The sequence below is a fragment of the Vicia villosa genome, linkage group LG1, assembly GCF_029867415.1.
Source record: "Vicia villosa cultivar HV-30 ecotype Madison, WI linkage group LG1, Vvil1.0, whole genome shotgun sequence".
Taxonomy (NCBI): Eukaryota; Viridiplantae; Streptophyta; class Magnoliopsida; order Fabales; family Fabaceae; genus Vicia; species Vicia villosa.
In genome coordinates this window covers 66,225,753-66,248,070 of record NC_081180.1, presented here as the reverse complement: position 1 = coordinate 66,248,070, position 22,318 = coordinate 66,225,753, and the positions used below count along the sequence as shown (strand labels likewise).

General features: G+C 33.3%; 1 long non-coding RNA gene across 1 annotated transcript; it reads right to left on the bottom strand.

The window, feature by feature from the left end:
• Positions 1-18,124: 18,124 nt before the first annotated feature.
• On the bottom strand, positions 18,125-21,194 carry LOC131608238 (uncharacterized). The gene is made up of 3 exons (XR_009285543.1): positions 19,648-21,194; positions 19,059-19,518; positions 18,125-18,526 (listed from the first exon to the last, which is right to left on the bottom strand). It is a non-coding gene; the product is annotated as an uncharacterized LOC131608238 (long non-coding RNA).
• Positions 21,195-22,318: the final 1,124 nt, after the last annotated feature.

Below are 22,318 nucleotides of genomic sequence, written 5' to 3'. Positions count from 1 at the left end.
TTAATACACATTCTCCTATGTTTGTTCTTAAGCATTTCTTTGATTTTCTTTGTTTACTTTTATGTTTTATAATATTTTTCTAATTTAGTTTATTTTTGGTTTAATTTGATTTTCGCACTTTATTTTCAGCATTAGTAGTCTGCACTAAAATGATCATAAGTGGAGTTCCGGGAATCCAATTGAGGCGTTCTAGTAATCGCCAGAAAGCTAAGAGAAAGAGCTACAACTTTTGTGTTGAAGTCAAAGTCAGATTCGGAGCGCATATTTTCCATAATTTCGTTTGAAGCTGCAGCATTAGTTTTATTTAGTTTTGGATCGTTAGTTTTGGGCCTGGGTTATGTTTGTTTGACCTAGTTGGGTTATGACCCGAACTATTGTTTCTCCCATTTACCTAGGTCTGGCCGCTAATGTTCATTTTGATGTTTTTATTATTCAAGAAATTATGAGTCAAGCTGGTACGAATTCCATGGAGAACTAATTCCTTTGAGACAATTTGCTGTATTCAGGTTCCGACCTTGAGGTTATTATAATTATAATTCAGTTCTATTCCTTTCAATATTAATCTATGTCTCTTATTTGCTTAATTCGATTTGCATAGACTATATTGATTTAATTCGATTGGTTGTATGATCCTAACTATAGTCACGTTATCGTTTGCTTAATTCGTTATCGTGTCCGTTTAATTCATGTTTGCTTAATTCATGAAACTTAATCTCGTTTGCTTAATTCGGATAATAGGAACATACAACTTATACTATCAATTGCGCTTGTCAATGGATATTATGATCGAATAGGAATAGATAATCCGCTTAGGAGGTTGGAATTACAATAATCAATGATAGATAGGAATCGAATCAGCAAATTGTCGTTTTAGCTTATTTTATAATCACTTATTTTAATCTCTTATTTGCTCTATTGTTCATAAATCGATCTAAAACCATAAACCCCAATTTTATTTATGTTAGTTAATAACAAAACAAGAATCCTTGTGATACGACTCGAGTCATTGCCGCTATATTACGTTTTCAAAATAACTCATTTTGATCCGCGCGCGACAGCGGATCAAATTGGCGCCGTTGCCGGGGATTCTTGTCGTTATTAACTGATTTTAGAGTCTTAGGTTTAGTGTTCGTGCGTTTAGGCCATAGGTTCCTTGCGGTTTCGGCCATAACGCCTTTTTGAGTAAAAAAACGGTTTTTTTGGGAATTGAGTCTGATCGATAATTGGTTTTTTCCTACTGGGAGCAGAAAAATTGTGCGATCAATACTCCCTTACTCTAAATCGCCAAATTCGTCGTTTTTCTATTTTTAATGAATTTTTTACTGTTTTCATAGAGTCGAAAAAATCCAAAACAATTCCCTAAATTCTTATTTGTATTAATTAGATTAAATTTAGTGTTTTTATATTTTTATGAATTTATTTTAATCGTTTTTCTTCTTTCTATTTGTTTCTGCCTGTTTGGGATATAGTTGGTATTTCTGTGTTTGTTGATAACATGGCGGAACAAAGAACCTTAAGGCAGTTGGCTGCCCCTGATGCGAACTTATGCATTCAGTATCCTGATGTTGATGTACCTTTTGAATTGAAATATGGTTTAATACATTTGTTGCCTAGGTTTAATGATTTTGCAGGTGAGGATCCGCATAAGCATCTGAATGAATTTGAGGTTATGTGTTGTGCACCTTCCGAACCTTCACTAGAGGATATTGTCAAAGAAATGGCTGCAAATAATCTTCAGTATCAACAACAAATAGATTCTACTCTTCAGACTTTGCAAACACAAATTGGACAACTTGCCACTTTATTGAATGTCATGCAGCAAGCTCAAGGATCAAACCAACAACCCTTGGAAGAGCATTCTATTTTTCAAATATAGTTGCTTTCTGAAACTGTTGATGATACTTGTACTGATTTGCTTGCATATGATTTTCCATCACTGTCTGATTTTGATGATGTTTACTCATGTTCTAATTGTACTAACACTAATATTTGTGTTGTATGTGCTGAGATTGATGCTGCCTTGCAGATGTAACATCCCGAAAATTCTTATTTAATTAATTTAATCAAGTTTTAAATTAATTATGGGAAATTAACATTTTGTTGAATTATGTGGAAAAATAATAAAATGTTAAGTTATTGGGCCATGCGGTGGAATTAGTAGAGTGGGGGTGTAATTGTGTAAGAGTCCACTTCTAATTTTATGTTTTTCATAAAATAAAGGAAAACAAGAGGAGAGGGGAAAAATTAGAACGTGAAAACCAGAAGCTGTGAGAAGAGGAACTGAAGAACGTGAAGGAGAACCAAAGAGGAAGAGGAACCAATTCAAGAATTTGGCTAAGGTAAGGGGGGACTTATCTGATTATCATCTATTATCGGGTTAGGGGTTGATAATACTGAATAGATGTGGAATTCGGGTCGATTGAGTCATATGATAGGTTTAGGGATTGAGTCAATTGTATGATGTTTGATCTCTATGTTTGAATCTATGATGTCTGCGTTGTTATGGTTTCAATTGATGTGTAATTGGTGTATTGTGAGATGTATTTTGTGTTGTTTGTGCATTCTATTCCCCTAGGTTCGTACTGGTATGAATTGGGTAAGTTTGGAATGTGTAGAATGCTGTTTTCTGCAGGTTGGGGTTTCTGAAATTGCCGGTTCGCGCCGCGTGCAGAGGGTTGGCGCCGCGAACAGGTGGGCAGAATGCCAGGAAGTTGTGATACGCTCAGGTCGCGCCGTGTACCTGTGTTCGCGCCGTGAAGGCGTAACTTTTTCTCGCTTCGCGCCGCGTGTAGATGGTTGCGCCGCGAACAGCTTGGCAGAGAGCCAAGGAATTCTTGGATTGCTCAGTTCGCGCCGCGAACTGATGATGGCGCCGCGTGCTGTTGGTTTTTGAGATATTTTTGAAAGTTCAAAGATGCATAACTTTTTAACTGATGGTCCGTTTGATGCGCCGTTTCGAGCTAAACGAACCTTATAGGATAATCTATATGACGATGATTGAATGGTTTTTAGAATAATGAAAATACATGTATGCTATTCTTATTGAATATGATGATTGGTGCAAATACGTGTATGTTCTGTATATGATGATGATGGAATTGTGAATGAATGATGTTAATATATATGAACATACTTGAATGATGATGATGATGTTGATGATTGATGATGATGATGGAATAAGTATGTTGTATATGTTGCATTCATTCATGTTCATTGATGATACTGTATCCATAAGGGTGTGTTGGATCAGTGAAGGGCATGATTCCCATTGTGTGGAATCTGTGCTGGCAGGGCCGTATCTTGGACGATGTTGGATCGGTCATGGGTTATTCCCATTTGATGATGTTGGTACCACATGCATAGTGTCAGTTCATACATATGCATAATTTATAACATGATTGGATGTATTCCAGTGTTGTAAATGTTGATGATGTGTTGATTGTGGTTTGGCTTGTTGTGAATTTCTGTTTATGAAACAATTGGGTGAATGATGCAACTGTGATGTGTTATTTCTTTATAACCTTATAACATTTGTTAATTATGATGAGACTCACCCTTACATGTTGTCATTTTCAGATTGAGGATAGCGGTTGTTCGACTCGGTGAGGATTAGCTCATGAGTCAGTGTCTTAGTTAGCGTCAGGTGTCATGCTCTGATAGTTGTAACACTGGGGACGCGATTGTTTAGAGTTTATGATTATGACTCTAGTTATGTTTTTGATGTTTCGAAGGATAAGTTCTAAAGATGTTAAACTTAGTCCGTTTTTGATAAATTTCTGCGGTGTTAACATGAAACGTTTTAAGTTATGATGATTACCTCAGTGAATGCATGACATGACTGAATGATGTTTATTTATTATGAATTGTGGCACCCTTATTTCATGTACTCTGAATAATTGTTTTAAATTGCCGCGGGGTTAGTAAGGGGTGTTACACAGGGTAACATATCTACTACAGGTGAAGTTGTTATCGATGAAGTTGTTCATGCAACTGATACTCTTGACATCCTGGCTGCCCCAAGCACTCCTTCCATTGAGCAGCCACATACCCCTGAGCTGAAACCAATTCCTGAAAATCTTAAATATGCTTATTTAGAGATGAATGAAATGTTGTCGATTATAATTTCTTCTAACCTTGATTTTGATCAAGAAAATAAGATTTTGCAGGTTTTGAAGAAGCATAAGAAGGTGATTGGGTGGACTTTGACCGAAATTCTCGATATTAGCCATCTATGATTTTGCATAGGGTCTTAATTGAAGGGGAAGATGAAACAAAAGTTGTGACACAGCCCCTTAATCTTTTGATCTCTGATATTGTGGAAAAAAAGATCACGTGCCCATTCAACACTTTTACTTATCGAAGATTCTTCTTTGATCCTGGAATAAAAGGCGAAGGCACTAATAAAAATTTCAAGTTCAATGGGCATTACCCAAAGCTACTCCATGAGATCCCCACTTTGGAAGAAAAAAGTGTAGAATATATCTCTTTGAGAAAGGCTGCTTATGTGGTCACATATCCTCCTTGACTACTCGGGTGTGTTCTTTCCTTTCTCTCACTCTTATTTTATATTTATGTTCTTTTATTGAGGACAATGTATGTCTTAAGTGTGGGGGAGGGAATCATTTATTTGTTTTGTTTTCTTTCAATTTTTTTTTGTTTTTGTTTTGTTTTCAATTCTTAAAAAAAGTATATTTTTGAAAGTTTTAGGCTATAGATTAATTTGTGGTTAGTTGTGGAGACTTGGAAAAAGTTCACAAGATCGGTATCGTCTTAACACCGTAAGTCTTTTGCATATGGAAGTTAATTTGAATACTTATTATGACATAGCCTTGAATTATCATTCTCTAATAGCTCTTGAGTAGTTTATCTTTGCAGTCGGCACCATCTCACACATGCTCTACGTAAGGAGGCCGATGAAAATAAGTGAGTGATCCAAGTTTTGAAAAAAATAAAAAAAAAAAAGGAACGCACCTTCTAAGTTTGGTGACCCTCACCCGGTCACTTAACCCAACGGTTGTAAAACCTACAAAAAAAAGAGATTTCAAGTCCCGTTGTTAGTTGGTTCAGAGGTTTCTGGTACTGAACTTGGTAGGGTGGATTACGGTCCGATCCCCCGCAACTACAATTGGGGAATAAAAGGGGTATACTACTTAGGTACCAGAACCCCATGCAAAAAAGGATCAGAGTCACTAACCGGTAGTCTTACTATGAGTGTGTGGAGATAACGGGCTTAATGTGATTGCGCCATAATGAAAAAGAGTAAAAAGGAGGATGATTAAGTTAGGTTTTGGCATAATAACATTATTCGAAGTGGTTTGTGTGTTCAGGATGCTTACGACCACACAATTGCGGATTTTTGTTCCTACGATATCCTTAGTGTGCAAGATTAGTACCTATTGATGCAATCTTAACCGCAGAAGAGTTTGTAGCCCAGAATGAGTAAATATTGCTGGGTGTTTCTTTTGAGTTTTAATTTTATTTTGCTTGGAGTGCAAAAGTTCAAGTGTGGGGGAATTTGATCAGTGCATTTTAATGCACATTCTCCTATGTTTGTTCTTAAGCATTTCTTTGATTTTATTTGTTTACTTTGATGTTTTATAATGTTTTTCTAATTTAGTTTATTTTTGGTTTAATTTGATTTTCGCACTTTATTTTCAGCATTAGTAGTTTGCACTAAAATGATCATAAGTGGAGTTCCTGGAATCCAATTGAGGCGTTCTAGTAATCGCCGGAAAGCTAAGAGAAAGAGCTACAACTTTTGTGTTGAAGTCAAAGTCAGATTCAGAGCGCATATTTTCCATAATTTCGTTTGAAGCTGCAGCATTAGTTTTATTTAGTTTTGGATCGTTAGTTTTGGGTCTGGGTTATGCTTGTTTGACCCAGTTGGGTTATGACCCGAACTATTGTTTCTCCCATTTACCTAGGTCTGGCCGCTAATGTTCATTGTGACGTTTTTATTATTCAAGAAATTATGAGTCAAGCTGGTACGAATTCCATGGAGAACTAATTCCTTTGAGACAATTTGTTGTATTCAGGTTCCGACCTTGAGGTTATTATAATTATAATTCAGTTCTATTCCTTTCAATATTAATCTATGTCTCTTGTTTGCTTAATTCGATTTGCATAGACTATATTGATTTAATTCGATTGGTTGTATGATCTTAACTATAGTCACGTTATCGTTTGCTTAATTCGTTATCGTGTCCGTTTAATTCATGTTTGCTTAATTCATGAAACTTAATCCCGTTTGCTTAATTCGGATAATAGGAACATACAACTTATACTATCAATTGCGCTTGTCAATGGATATTATGATCGAATAGGAATAGATAATCCGCTTAGGAGGTTGGAATTACAATAATCAATGATAGATAGGAACCGAATCAGCAAATTGTCGTTTTAGCTTATTTTATAATCACTTATTTTAATCTCTTATTTGCTCTATTGTTTATAAATCGGTCTAAAACCATAAACCCCAATTTTATTTATATTAGTTAATAACAAAACAAGAATCCTTGTGATACGACTCGAGTCATTATCGCTATATTACGTTTTCAAAATAACTCGTTTTGATCCGCGCGGGACAGCGGATCAGTCTTAGGCCCAACATCAAAGTTGTATAGAATTGAATTTCCTCGAGAATTTTGGTTGGGGAATTTATGTTAAAGTATGTGAAAGTTATGGCTGGTCAAAGTTTAGTTGACTTTTGTCTAAAAAAACCCTAATTTAAGAACTTAGAGTTTTGCTGGTTTCTGAGATTTTCTTGATGAATCATGATAAATCCTTAATCAAATGATGAATGTGACTTCAAATGATTGATGTTGACAAAAAATCTTGACTTTTGACTGTATGTTGACCATAGTTGACTTTTTGGTCCAATACAACTGATCAAATTTGTGAGGCAAGACTTGAAACTTGTCATGGGGATACTCTGAGGAATATGGGACCCTAAAATGTCCACTTGAGGCTTTGGAGATCCAACTTCCCTTGAAGAAATCAAAATCCTAATTTGAGGTCCTTGTTATTTTAGGAGAAGTACGGATGTGCCCAATTCATATAAAGTCTTGAGCCACCAATGAGATTGTGAGTTTGAAGCAAATTGTATTGAATGTGGGAGGGCAAATTTGAGGGTGCAACATTAACTAAACTTTAAATGTCATTAACAAAATTCTTGCACTAATTTAATCAACTTTATTTTACTAATTTTTCATTATTTTGATGTCTGGGTCTATATTAACCAAACATTAAATATCATTAACCAACTTGTTGCACTGCATTAACTAAATCTGCTTTACCCATTTTTCTTTGTTTTGATGTATGGGTCTATTTTAACCAAACTTTAAACATCATTAACCAACTTCTTGCACTACATTAATCAAATTTATTTGCAATTTTTTTGTATTTTGATATTTGAATCTATATTAACCAGAGTAACGAACTTCTTGAATTGCACTAACCAACTTTGTTTACCATTTTTTTTGAAAAAGTAGAGAGAGAGAGAGAGGGGGGGGGAGTATGATAACACAAAAAATAATGAGAGAAAAAAATTCCATAAAAAAACCAGACCTCACTTCATATGTAAGCAAAGAGAGAGAATATTGTATGAATATTTAATTATTATCTTTTAGTACAAATGAGCAGAAGAGATACGGTGTAGTGTATGTTTGCAATGTCAATATAGTAAACAATAAGGGTCATTTGGTAAATATAAATTAACGGTTATGGTTAATCTAAAAAGAGCTTCTATTTTAGATTCACAATTCCTTTATCTCTCATCAACTCATCCCTTCTCTCACACCAAGTTACAGCAGCGACACACTTCTAAACAAATAAATCTGCAACGACGCTCTTCCTCTCTTTGTTGAGAATATAACAAGTGTGAGTGTGGATAATAGTCCCACATTGGAAATGCATGTGGTGACTTAAGCATATATAAGTGGGAGAACCCACTCACCTATCACCCTAAGGTTTATGGTGGAGAAGTGGTGTGTCTCCCACAAAGGTGTGTTACTCAAGTGGAATGTCCCGGAAATTAACAATGCTCCCGAACTCGACCCTCCCCCGATTGTTGAGCTAACAAATGGTATCATGAGTCTTTAGTTTGAGAAAGGGACCGACTTATTTGTATCGAAGGTATCTCCACATTGTCGTTGGTATGTGTTCTGCATGTGCATAGAGTGCCTCGTGTGTCCATCAGTGGTACAAGTGTAAGTGGAAGAGGAGTTTCAACTTGAGGGGGAGCATTGTGGACTCACACTTGAGGGCGAGTGGTGAGAATATAACAAGTTTGAGTGTGGATAATAGTCCCACATTGGAAATGAATGTGGTGACTTGAGCATATATAAGTAGGAGAACCCACTCACCTATCACCTTAAGGTTTTAGGTGGAGAAGTGGGGTGTCTCCCACAAAGGTGTGTTGCTCAAGCGGAATCTCCCGGAAATTAACAATGCTCCCGAACTCGACCCTCCCCTGATTGTTGCGCTAACACTCTTAACATATAATTTAACGGAGCCTGTTTCCTCTCTCAACGCGATCGCGACACTCTTCCTTTCTCAACAAACAAATTTGTAGTGGTGCTCTTCCTCTCTCAACAAACGAATTTGCAACGCATTCTTCCTCTCAACGAAACATGACGTGGTTAGAAAATTTTGCTCTCTCAACGAGGTTATATATTATTCATTGTTTTGCTTTCTACGTTCTTCCGACTTATATTTGAAATGGAAGAGTTGAAGTACATTGTGTTGAAGTTTGTTTCGACGTTGATGTATTGCTGAAATTTGTTTTAAGTCTTGGAAATTTCCTTTATTTTTGTACTAATTATGTTTTTCATTTTGGTTTGTTTTAAAATTTCTTTTATTTTTGTACATATTTTGATTTTCAATTTGGTTTATTTTGTTATCAACTTGAGTTCCTTATTGCTTAAACATGGCATAATCAGAAAGTCAACAGAATTTGTTAGAAGCCAAGGAAGCGTGGGCAAAAGTCTACGATGAATTTGTAAATCAATAATATGTTGTTTAAAATTTGAATTTGGATTGTAGTGCACAATTTGAAAAAATATGTTGTAGTGCAGAATTTCGCTCAATTTGTTGACAATTTGCGGGTCTAGTTTGGTTATGTATAAAATGTCAAGGAAACTAATATATGGTATTTGTATGTGTGCGGATGTAATGTTGATTTGCATGATGTATGTTCTCGTATTAACTAAAATTTTGAACAACAATAACCAACTTTGATTTACTTATTTTGCTCTGTTTTGATGTTTGGTTTTATATTAACCAAGCTTTAAATGTCATTATCAAAGTTCTTGCACTGTATTAACCAACCTTTCTTTACTACTTTTTTTTTTGCGTTTTGATGTTTGTGTCTATATTAACCAAACTTTAAACACCATTAACAAACTTCTTGCACTGCATTAACTAACTATGGTTTCCTAATTTTTCCTTGTCTGGATCTATTTTAACCATACTTTAAACATTATTAACCAACTTCTTGCACTGCATTAACCAACTTTATTTTCAATTTTCTGTGTTTTAATGTCTGAATCTATAGTAACCAAACTTTAAACCAAATTAACCAACTTCTTGAACAACATTAATCAACGTTGCTTTACAATCTTGTATTGAAAAGTTAATGAGAGAGAAAATGTGATAACAATGGAAAAGTAAAGATAGAGAAAAATTGCATAATAAAACCTGGCCCCACTTCATATGTTAACAAAGAGAGAAGATAATATGACTATTTAATTAATTTTTTAATACAAATGAGCATGAGATATAGTAAAACTATAACTAAACAGAAATGATATTTTGACACTAATTTTTACACTACACCATATATACTCATATTAAATACCCATTTTTATGTAATTTAGTTAACAATAAGGGTCATTGTTCAATATATATTAAGGGTTATGGTTAACCTAAAAAGAGCTTCTATTTCAGATTCATAATTCATTTGTCTCTCATTAACTTATTGGCTCTCTCTTCCCAAGTTACAGCAGCGACGCTCTTCTCATCTCAGCAAATAAATTTGTAGCGGAGCTCTTCCTCTCTCAACATACGGATTCATAAGGCCTTATTCCTCCATCAACCTGATTGCGACACTCTTCCTCTCTCAAGAAACAAATTTGTAATGGTGTTCTTCCTCTCTCAACAAATGAATTCGCAACGCATTCTTCCTCTCAAAGAAACAGACATGATGCATAAATATCTCCGCTCTTAACAAGGTTAGATATTCTTAATTGTTTTTCTTTCTGCCTTCTTTCCACTTATATTTGAAATGGAAGTGTTGAAGAACACAATGTTGAAGTTTGTTTCGAGTTGATATATTGTTGAAATTTGTTTTGAGTCTTGGAAATTTCCTTTATTTTTGTACTAATTCTATTTTTCACTTTGGTTTGTTTTCAAAATTTATTTTATATTTGTACATATTTTGATTTTTAATTTGGTTTGTTTTGATATCAGCTTAAGTTCTTTATTGCTTAAACATGACATAATCAGAAAGTCAATAGAATTTGTTAGAAGCCAAGGATGCAAGGGCAAAAGACTACGATGAATTTGTAAATCAATAATATGTTGTTTAGAATTTGAATTTGGATTGTAGTGCACAATTTGAAAAAATTTGTTGTAGTACCTAATTTGGTTCAATTTGTTGACAATACTCGGGTCTGGTTTGTTTATGTGTACATTGTCAAAGGAACTAATACATGGTATTTGTATATATTTATATGTAATGTTGATTTGTATGATGTATGTAGTTGTATTAACAAAATCTTAGAACAACATTAACCATTTTTGATTTACTAATTTTGCTCTGTTTTGACGTCCGGGTTTATATTAACCAAACTTTAAATGTCATTAATAAAGTTCTTGCACTGCATTAATCAACTTTACAATTTTCTGTGTTTTGATGTCTGGGTCTATATTAACCAAACTTCAAACGCCATTAACCAACTTCTTGCACTGCATTAACCAACTTTATTAGAAACTTTTCTATTTTTTGATGTTTGAATCTATATTAACCAAACTTTAATCCCAATTAACCAACTTCTTGAATTGCATTAACCAAGTTTGCTTTCCTAATTTTTCTTAAAAAATGTAAATAGAGAGAAAATGTGATAACAGTGGAAAAGTAAAGAGAAAGAAAAAATTGCTTAATAAAACCTAACCACACTTCATATATAAACTGCAAAGAGAGAGAAGATGGTATGACTATTTAATTATTTATTTAGTTCCAATGAACAAGAGAGATACGATGTAGTGTATATTTGCAGTGTCAATAAAGAAAAACTGTGACTAAACATAAATGATATTTTGACACTAATTTTTATACTACACTGTATATACTCTTATTAAATACCTGCTTTTATGTAATCAAGTTAACAATAAGGGTAATTTGGTCAATATAAAATGAGGGTTATGGCTAACCTAAAAAGAGCTTCTATTTTAGATTCGTAATTTCTCTCTCTCTCTCTCTCTCTCTCTCTCTCTCTCTCTCTCTCTCGTCAAATTACAACAGCGACACTCTTCTCATATCAATAAATAAATTTGCAGCGACGCTCTTCCTTTCATAACTTACACATTGATGGAGCATTCTTCCTCTCTCGAATTGACTGTGGCGCTCTTCCTCTTTCAACAAACAAATTTATAGTGGTGCTCTTCCTCTCTCAATAAATGAATTCGCAAATTTTTCTTCCTTTCAACGAAACACGGCGGGGTGCAGAAAACTCTCCTCTCTCAACAAGGTTAGATATTCTTCATTGTTTTTATTTCTGCCTTCTTCCCACTTATATTTGAAATGGAAGTGTTGATGGACACAATGTTGAAGTTTGTTTCAATGTTGATACTCTTCATTGTTTTACAATGATGAACATAATAAAGTTTACTATCATTTAGAGACATTATTATTACGTTCTTGGTTTCAAAATCTATCTCAAACCTTCTCTTTTTCTCTTTGGTCCAAAGGGAATCATGTTTATCTACTACTTCATTATTTACTTGTTAAGTGGGGATAAATATACCATTGACTATTGCTTCCCACAATTCATGATTTATAATTTGAAGAAAAATTCTAAACCTAATTTGCCAAATATCAATTATACTTTTATTGAAAAATGGTGGTGCGTTTAGAAAAGATCTCTTGTCGGAAGTCATCTTCCTCTTGAGACGATTAGTTCTTAAATATGAGTTAGACTATGATGTCACTTGTTGGACATGTGATTTCACACACAAGAGGGGGGCGGGGGTGAATTGTGTGGTTCTGAAAAATATGGTTTTGAAAAACTTTTCAGATTAGAATAAGATTTTTTTTTGAAAAGAAATAAATATGAAGAAGCGTAAAATAAATTGCAGAATATAAATTGTGGAAAGTAAAGAGTTCACGGAAAATGACCTACTCCTCTCCCTAATAATTGATCTTGAGAGTATCCAATAAACATTGAGAACTTTTAGTATGTAATACTCACGAACGTCCTTATACAAGGAAAACAATTGACTTCCAACCAAACAATAAGACTAGGAATAGAGCGGTTAGAGTCTTTTCTTCCAAATGGCGGTTTAAAGCAATTAGTCTCCATTACATGCAATAGATTAAAATAGTTATTCTACTTTCCACGAGAATCTTTGAGCGTTTAGTCTTCAAGCTTCTAAATAAAATTTGCAAACTTTTATCATAGGCTGAGCTCACGAACATTAAACCTTGGTTTTATCACGAAATAACCAATAATCTGGGAGATTTTATTATTGAGCTAATCTTGAACCTTATCCAAGCTTTTAATAATAGCTAAAGTTTAACCTGGCCTTGGTTTTACCACAGGCTAACCAAGAACCTATGAGGTTTTATCACGGGCTAATCTTGAACCTAAATAAGGGCGTGATCTCACCACCCTCAAACCAAAGTTTTTATAGGTTTAGCTTCTAACCTAAATAATCTCTAAATGGATATTATGTTCAACTGAGGGATAAATAAAATTTTCTTGGCGAACTTACAATTCTACCATTCCAAAATTACAACTTATCATCACTCACAAAAGAACTTTCATGAAGAAGCATTTAAACTAAAATATTAGTGAGAGAAAATAAAAAGAAAAGTTTATAGAGAGAGTGAGAGTGAGAAGTGTCAAAACACAGTTCTGGATGATTTAAAACGAGGGAATGAACCTCTATTTATAGCATAGAGGTTGCCTCAAAAAGGAAATTAATTTTAATGCTTTTTGAGACAGCCTAATCAATTAGCACCTAATGCAAATCAATTAGATACTTCAAAAATAACCGATTATGAGTTCAAAAAAGGAAGTAATATATATATCTGGCCATTTCATATCATTGAGATATTTCCCTGATCATTTAGGACTTAATTTTGAATAGAGCCAATTGATTAGGTTAATGTGCCAATCGATTGCCAAATACAAAACTTTGCCAAGAGCTATTGTGACAAGTTCTAACTCATTTGGCACAACTTCAAGATACTTTTTAAAATGTTTTCTTGAGAAAAATCAATTTGAAAAGATGTTTGTGATTTAGTCATGCACTTTTATGAGAATGCCCTTATGCTTTACAAAGTTTTCACACAGACTAATCAAGGTAGGGTTTCTTGCACTTAAAGACTTTGTCAGATACTTTCTTTTATAGACACTTGCTTGAGTTTACTTGAGATGTGACTTGAGTTGTATTTCATTTGATTGCCATCATCAGATAGCCAAGTCCATTAAGCTCTAACACCTATGTTTGCATTTTTATCCGCTTAAATGCTTATGTTTGACTTGTCATTAGCTATCATTATTATTAAAAGTTATTAATATTTAAAGGGTCCTGCTAATCAGTGTCCCCGGAGACATTGGATAAGAAGCTTTAAATAATTTAAATACCTTCTATAGTCTTTCTGGTCAAAAAGTAAGTCATGACAAAACAAGCATTATGTTTTCCAAAAATGTTACGAGAAGCATGCAATTGAAACTGCTGCATATGTCAAAGTTTCGTCATACGACACATTTTGGAAAATATCTGGGAGTCCCTCTTAGTGCTCAGAAGTTAAAGAGAAATGATTTTCAATACATCATTGAGCAAGTGGCGATAAAACTGGATGGTTGGAAGCGAAATAACTTATCCTTAGCTGGTAGAATTACGCTTGCCAAGAGTGTTATAGAAGCTATTCCGTTATACCCGATGATGACGAATAAATTGCCAAAGAAGTGTGTTGATGAGATCCAAAGCTTACAGCGGCAATTTGTTTGGGGTGATACTATTGAAAAGAAGAAATTCCATGTTGTTGCATGGAGGAATGTTACTAGACCAAAGCACTTGGGGGGCACGGGTTTGAGGGACCTTTGCACCCTGAATAATGTGTGCTTAATGAAGTTGGGTTGGAAGTTGTATTCTAATGCAGAGGATCTGTGGTGCAAGGTTTTACGGAAGAAGTATAAGGTGGAAACTGCAAGTGATTGCTTGAAAGTAAGGCCAGCTGATTCTGCTCTGTGGAAAGATATAGCTAGAACACTTCCTATAATGATAGATACAGGTATGTGGATAGTGGGGGATGGTACTACCATTCAAGCCTGGGATGACAATTGGCTTGGAAAAGAGTATTGCTTGGATAATTATGATGTGTGTATTCCTCCAAATCTCAGGGGAGCTAAAGTGTGTGACTTAGTAAATGAGAGAGGAGAGTGGAATGTGAATCTACTGAATTCGTGGATGCCTAAGCCATGGATGGACAAGTTACTATCGTGTGTGCCTCCAAGTGTGGAGCAATTTTCTGACATGTTTTGTTTTGCAGGTATAAATCATGAGCAGTTTTCAGTAAAATTAATGTACCAGGAATTAGAAGGAAAAGATGAAGATGTTGATGACGGGGATTGGATGAAAATCTGGAGATCTGCTGTCCCGGAGAGATGCAAGACTTTAGTTTGGCTCCTAAAACATGATTGGCTTTTTACCAACCTTAGTAAAAGCATGAAGGGGCTGGGCACTGCAGGATGTAAATTATGTGGGCATGTTTGTGAATCTACTCTCCATGCAGTTAGAGACTGTGCAAAATGTGTTCCTATTTGGCAAGGCATGGTTCCTAGTGAGTTGATGACGGAATTTTTTGCGGCAGATATTCAACAGTGGATCACGCTAAATCTTAATTATTAGGGGAGAGGAAACAAGGATTGGTGCAACACTTGGATGATAGCATGTCATATGATATGGACATGGAGAAATATGGAGGAGCATGAAGAACACTATGTTCGACCTTCTTATCCTATTTGGCATATAATGAGAAGATGTAAGGAGTATGAGGAGGTTGCTCGGTTTACTAAGAGATGTCGGTATGAGGAGACGGGCACTGATTACATAGGATGGAAACCGCCTACTTTGAATATGTTAAAGCTTAATACAGATGGGACTAGCAAAGGAGGTTTGGAAGCTGGTTGTGGAGGTATTATTAGAGATCATAATGGTGATTGGAAGGGAAGTTTTTACAAATATTTGGGGAGATGCAGCGCTATCCTTGCCGAATTTTGGGGAGTCTATGAAGGTTTAAAACTCACTTTGGATTTGGGAGTTCGGAGGGTTGAGGTGAACATTGATTCGAAGGAGGTGGTTAATGCCATTGACGAAGGGGCAACAGGAGTCGTTGAGTGTGTCGCTATCCTTCGTAAGATAAAGGAAATTATGGCTTTACATGAGATTGTTGTCATTTCTCATGCATACAGATCCACTAATATGTGTGCGGATGCACTTGCTAAGTGCAGCTATAGTGATAAGGCCTTCATTGTTCATAAGGAGGCGCCTGTTTTCTTAAGCCCCATTATGGCGGCGGATTCTTTAGGGATTAGTAGCTTTTTGCTTGATTTGTTGTAGGTTTTCTGTTTTTCGGGCTTAGGCCCTCCATAATATCAAAAAAAAAAACTTTAATCAAATTTTTATTCTTTTGAAATAAATGATAATTGCATATATTTAATTATTAAATTACTTAAATTAATTTATGCACTAACTCTTTCATACGCTACATAATTTATATACATGAAATAAAAATCGGGTTCAAATTTTATAACTTCATCTCATAACATGATTTACTAGAAACAAAATAAACTAAACAAAAAATTAAAAAAACTTTTAAAAAATTAACAATAAAATATTAATATAAAATAAAGTAATAACTAAAAAAACTCAAATAATAAATCATATTCAATTTAAAAAATGCAAGTCGTTTAAAAAGTCCAGCACTTTCATATCAGCAAAGCGTATGCATGGACATAATAGCTAGGACACATGATAAAAAATCTTCGGGTATATAAACTGTATTTTCGGGGTGTTTCTGAAGTTATATTAACCGAACAAATTTAGTTTTAAAAATTGAATTTGACTCAAAAAGAATAAGTTGAATGTGAGTGAGGTATCTTAGTGTATATAAACTGTATTTTCGGAGTCTTTCCGGAGTTATATTAACGGAATAAATTTAGTTTTAAAAATTGAATTTGATTCATAAAGAATAAATTGAATGTGAGTGAAGTGCGTCCGAAAATATATTTATAAAATTTAAAATTATTTTTGAAATTTCACAAAGTATCCTAGAAGATTTATGATGCATTAAAAAAAATTCATAAGAGAAGAATGAAGAAAAACCTGTAGATAAAATTTTAAAAAAATTTAAGTCCATCAAGTGCACCTTAATTTTGATATCAATAAATTCAATTCAGTTCATCGAACATGCATATAGACAAAAATGCAACAGATAAGTCATTACTAAATTTGTATAGCATTAATCACACATTGAATCTTTGTTACAAAAATACTGATGTTGTATTTGACATTCTGATGTAGCCATTTACACACTAGCAATGGAGCTTTTATTGTTCGTGCGGCAACTGACCCATCTTCTTCCTCATAACCACATTTTCTCCCAAAACTTGAAAACATACAAAATTTAATACCAGACAGAAAAACAAATAATATAAACCATTGATTCTAATAGTAATCATACATTATCAATCAGTGGCTCTTGGTCTTACAATTCAAAGGCTTAACTTTAAAAAAGTTGACATTCACATGTTGGTGTGGAAACAAAGTTGTTTTGTTTTTTTCATAATGAAGATAAGATCAAACAGAATGAGAGAATTTTAGACCTGCTGAGAACTAAAATTACCACATTTTGACCCATTTCTAATCATGTTATTGATTCTTATTTTATTTAAAAATCTAAAAAAGAAATAACATGATTAAAACTTACCACCTAATCTTAGAAGTCCTAAACATTTATCCCTCTGTCAGATTTAATCTTCATTCCACGATTTTTTTTTTTGATAACCACGTTTTAAAAGAAAAACACACAACTAACTCATATTTTAAGAAAATTACCTCAATAACCATATTTAGGGTGTTTTACACCTAGGCGCCTTTTCACATGACACCTCCTATTTTTTTAATAAATTTTTTCAGTTACCTGCGGATTTACTGTTACCTGCGAATTTACCTGCAGAATATTTTCATGTTTGGTCTGCATTAATATCGCCAAGTAAATCTGCAGATAGATCCACAGGTAACAGTAAATTCGCAGGTAACTGAAAAAAAATTTTAAAAAAAATAAGAGGCGTCATATGGAATGGCGCCTAGGTATAAAACACCGCAAAACATGATAATTGGGATAATTTTCTTGAAATATGAGTTACTTATGTATATTGCTTTTAAAACTTAATTATTAAAAAAATATTTCGTCATTCTACTACCAATATCTTCATTTTTCCACAATGAATTTCAAATAAACGAATAATATTATGCAATTTTAATTCAGGAAAACTACTTTTTGTGTTTTATTATTATAATTTGTTTTAAATTTTTCACATATTAAAAAGTGTAATTAATTTTAAATAAAAAAGAAATTATGAGAGATCGTAAAAAAATTCTTCATTAATAATATTGAAAAAATAAATGTAAAGAATTGAAAAAAGAGAGAATTAAATACTTAAGAATATTAATGAATTACCTCATATGGTCTTTAATATAAGAAAAAGTTTATCGGTTAGATTTATTGAAAAATCAACACAAGTGAATTAAATGTAATCTAGATACATTAATTTTTTAATAAACCTAAAAAGACTAAAAATAGTATTAATAATATTTTTTATATTTTTAAATATTTATTAACCTCTCTTCTTTCAATTCTTCAAGTTTATTTTTTTCAATAACCCTAATGAATGTTAATTTTATAAAATCAATCTTAATTTCTTTTTTCTATATAAAATTAATTACACTTCTTAATTTTTGTAAGCCTCTAAAACAATTAATAATAAATAAAGTAAATTCTTTGACATCCATAAATATATTTAAATTGTCTTTAGTATAAATAGATTTTTTTTAAATATATTAAAATAAAATAATGAAGTAATATTGAATATCATTATTAACTGAATGATGAATACCTATAAAAGAAAGAGTATTATACAATTTACCTCAACAATCTCATAAATACAAATTAAGGTTCAGCGGAAATACCAAAACACCTATTACCTTGATTTATTTGAAAAACTTCATTCAGCAATATCTGCAATAAAGAACACCATCAAAATTGTAATCGAAACTTAATTTAATTAGGGAAATCTATACCAATTGAAATCTATCTAGAATTAGATTCGCCATAAACTCAAAATTAATTAATCCAAATAGTTTCTCGAATTATGCATTACTTGTTTAAATTAAACTTGTTTAAAGAATATAGAAGTTCAACATAAACGTTTATAGATGATACCTAAACCGAGCACTTGGGCTTGGGTTCCGGTAGTAAAAGAGTTCATTCAAAGAACAATACTTAGGGAATACAGAGTTTGTTGTTTTAATTAAACCTGTTTCCAGAATATAGAAGTTCAACATAAACTGATTGATGATACCTAAACCAAACACTTGGGTTTTAGTGATAAAATAGCTCCTTTAAAAGATAGCATTTAGAAAAATACCGAATTCGATTTCTAGTAAAAATAATGTTTGATCAATATTCATACCACAATTCACTAGGACCTCTCCCTAAGAACCAAAGAACTATAAAGCAAAATAAAAATAAAAATAAAAATAGATGATACCTTGTTATATCAAAAACGGAGAAAATCTATAGATAATAATAAATCTTCGGCTACGAGTCTTGATAAATGGAAGAGCACTTGCTTTCTGAAAAGAAAAAAAAAAAAAAGTGGAAGAACACTAAAGAAAAACGAAAGCATAGCACCAGAAGGAGATGATCCCGGACAATTCCCGCGTACATCTCTCTCACAAACAACAAAATATTTTTTATTCATTTTCTTTTGGACCTGCCATGCAAGCGCACCCATCATGGCAAAAGGTCGGTTCACAGAGATATTATTGAGAACCACTTCATCCCCCAAACAACAGTCACAGAATTTTCAACCTCATGTAACTAAATTCACAACACGATTGCAGGATGCACCAAACGGTCAAGACTCAAGAACTCGTCTTCATCGCAACAACATGTTCTGAAGCAAGCGGTCACAAAACTCAGCCATCATCGCAACGATCCAATTGTACCTGCAATGAGAATGATTCAACTAGATTCGCAAATACTAAGATAGCTCATCCGCATGAAAGATTTGAGGAACCGCATGGAAAGCCTAGAAAAATGGATAGAGAGGAAAATGATAATTAAGAAAATCATACCGTGAAATTTTAGCCATGGATGTGTGCAGAAAGCTACATCAAGAGATATTGATTAGAATGAAAGTATAAAGGAGAAGAGGAAATTGTGAAAACTCTGCTTTCGTTTTTACTATATAAAGGGGTCGTATGCGTGTCACATGCGTGTTGCTGAGGCGTTGTTGTTATTTTTTTTAAAAAAGGAAAAGACATAATATTATATTTTTTAAAGGAAAAGAAATAATATTTTTAAAAATGACATAGTTGGGGGCTGTATTTGTACTGGGTTTTAGGCAGGTACAGATCAATTGTTATTTGTTAACTCTTTTTCCTAATTTCTAAATTTTTCTAAAATTTTATCATCAAAAGAACGAGAGAATAATGTATGAGATACGTTGAATTTAATTAGGAGATTGATGGGTGATTTACACTAGTCTTGGGTAGATACACATCAAGTTATCTTTTTAACTCTGTTTTCCAACCTCTATAATTTTCTTAAACCTTATCATCAAAAGAATAATTAATGGATATGTTTTCATGGAATTCAGTATTTTAAAAATCGGGTCGGTCATCAAATCGATGAGGGTATCGGGTTAGTGGTTCATTGGTCGAACCACTGGGTTACTGGTCGAACCGCATGACTAAGTCGGATTAAATCGGATAACTCAGTTGAATAAATCAGTCTCTATTGCAATACTATATTTTTATTAAATCGATCGAACCGGATGACTCAACCTCTAAAAAATATCACAACACCTACAAAATTTTAAAATTTCAAAATATCATAATTTCACATGTTTATTCTTTACATTTAAATTCTAAATATAATTATCACTCACAACAAAACAATACAAAATATAAATTTAAATAAAGTCTAATTATATTTTTTATAAAAAAAATCATGAAAACGACATTGTTTTGTATGAGAAAAAACACATGCATTAGAACAGCCGATTTTATAAAACTGTCGGTTCACCAATTTTTTCTGGTTTTAGCCAGTTCTCAGCGGTTCGATAGCATATCCGATCCAACAATCAGACCAGACCAGTGACCCTTCCAGTTCTCGGTCCAACCGGTTTGACCGGTCGGTTCGGTCCAATTTTTAAAACACTGACTTTATAAAAAAAAAATACTTTTTTATAATAAACTAAATTCATTTTAGAATTTTAATAGTATTTATTTAAATTTTTGGCTAAAAATGGGGAGTATAGTATGCTTATTGTTATCAGTATGATTAGTATTGTTTTTATTTGTTCAGGAGTAAATATTGTTGCATGTCACATGTTTTGACATGTTAATGTTAATTAAAAGTCCAGTTAGTTGCTTGCTGTATGCAACTATTTAGGGAGAGCTAGTGTTAATTGTTATTGTTGCTACTGTTGGTGTTGCTGTTACTTTTCTTATGTTGATAAGTACATGATGTTCTACCATCTTGAATATTGAGGTTTATGAAAAACATTGGCTACTATGCTCTGAGTTATCTCTGTTGCTTCTGCTGCATGATTTTGTAATGTGGTGAACTTGGATAGTTTAAGTCTAAGTCCAGGTTGGTTTTCTTGTGCTTTGTGAAAAGTTTCTTCTTCCACTTAAGGGGGTGTTAGCTGAAGATTTCGTTTTATGTTGTTTATCCTTCGAAGGAGTTGAGAATCGAAGGAAAGATGGTTACTGATGGCCATCCCTTAAAAAGTAAAAGAATGGCTACTGATGGTCATGCTTCGAAAAATAAAGACTTCTAAGTTCGATGAAGATAAGTGAACGCTGAAAGATTAATGAAAGCATATGTCTTCGGGACTTAGACAAAATTCATAGAATGTGTATTCAAGTATTACTACTTAGCGTGTTTTTTTAGTAGTGTTTGTTTAATACACTGCCACGCGTCGAAGATGGACTTAGGCGGGAAGATTTGAAATTCGAAGACGGTTTCGTAACCGTTCAACAACAGATGGCTTCGCTGGAAGTTCTGATGAGAAACGTGGCAGCAGATTAGTGTAGGACCGTTAAGGTCGAAACTAGTATAAATAGGAGTCTTAGTGTTAGGATTCTGTGTGTTCATTTTGTACAAATCACTCACATATTTACTCAAGTATCAAGCGTTAAGAGAAAGAGTTCGCTGAGAAAATGTACGTATGACACCACCATTTTAATACATGTGTATTATCTTCTTGTTTTTTTATCTTTCAGAATTACTGCATTTCGTTTACTTCTTGCCATTTACGTTTCTGCATCTTTACTTTAACGTCATTTACTTTCGAATTACTTTCATGCTATTTACTTTCAAAATCTTATATATTTTTGCAATTTAAGATTCTTTACGTTTCAATTGTCCATTTAATTTTTTATGTCATGTCACTTCGTTGAAGTCACATTTATATATAACAAAGTGATTGTCAAGACTATTTGTCCTGTAAATCGAACAACGCTTATTGAAGAAGACAAATAATGAATATGGTTCGAACAAACATTGATAACAATCTTCTTGACTATGTGTCCTAGGATCAATCTAGTCGATCCTGCAAGTAACCAAATCATATTTATTATAGTTTGGAAGACTAGCGGTTGTTTACCGGAAATCACCGTAAACAAATTGGCACGCCCAGTGGGACAGTGTCAAGCAGATTGTTTTAATCAATTGCTTTATTTTTGTCTAGACAATATCAAGATCTTGTATGAACCTTAGGAACGGTAAATTAAAGAA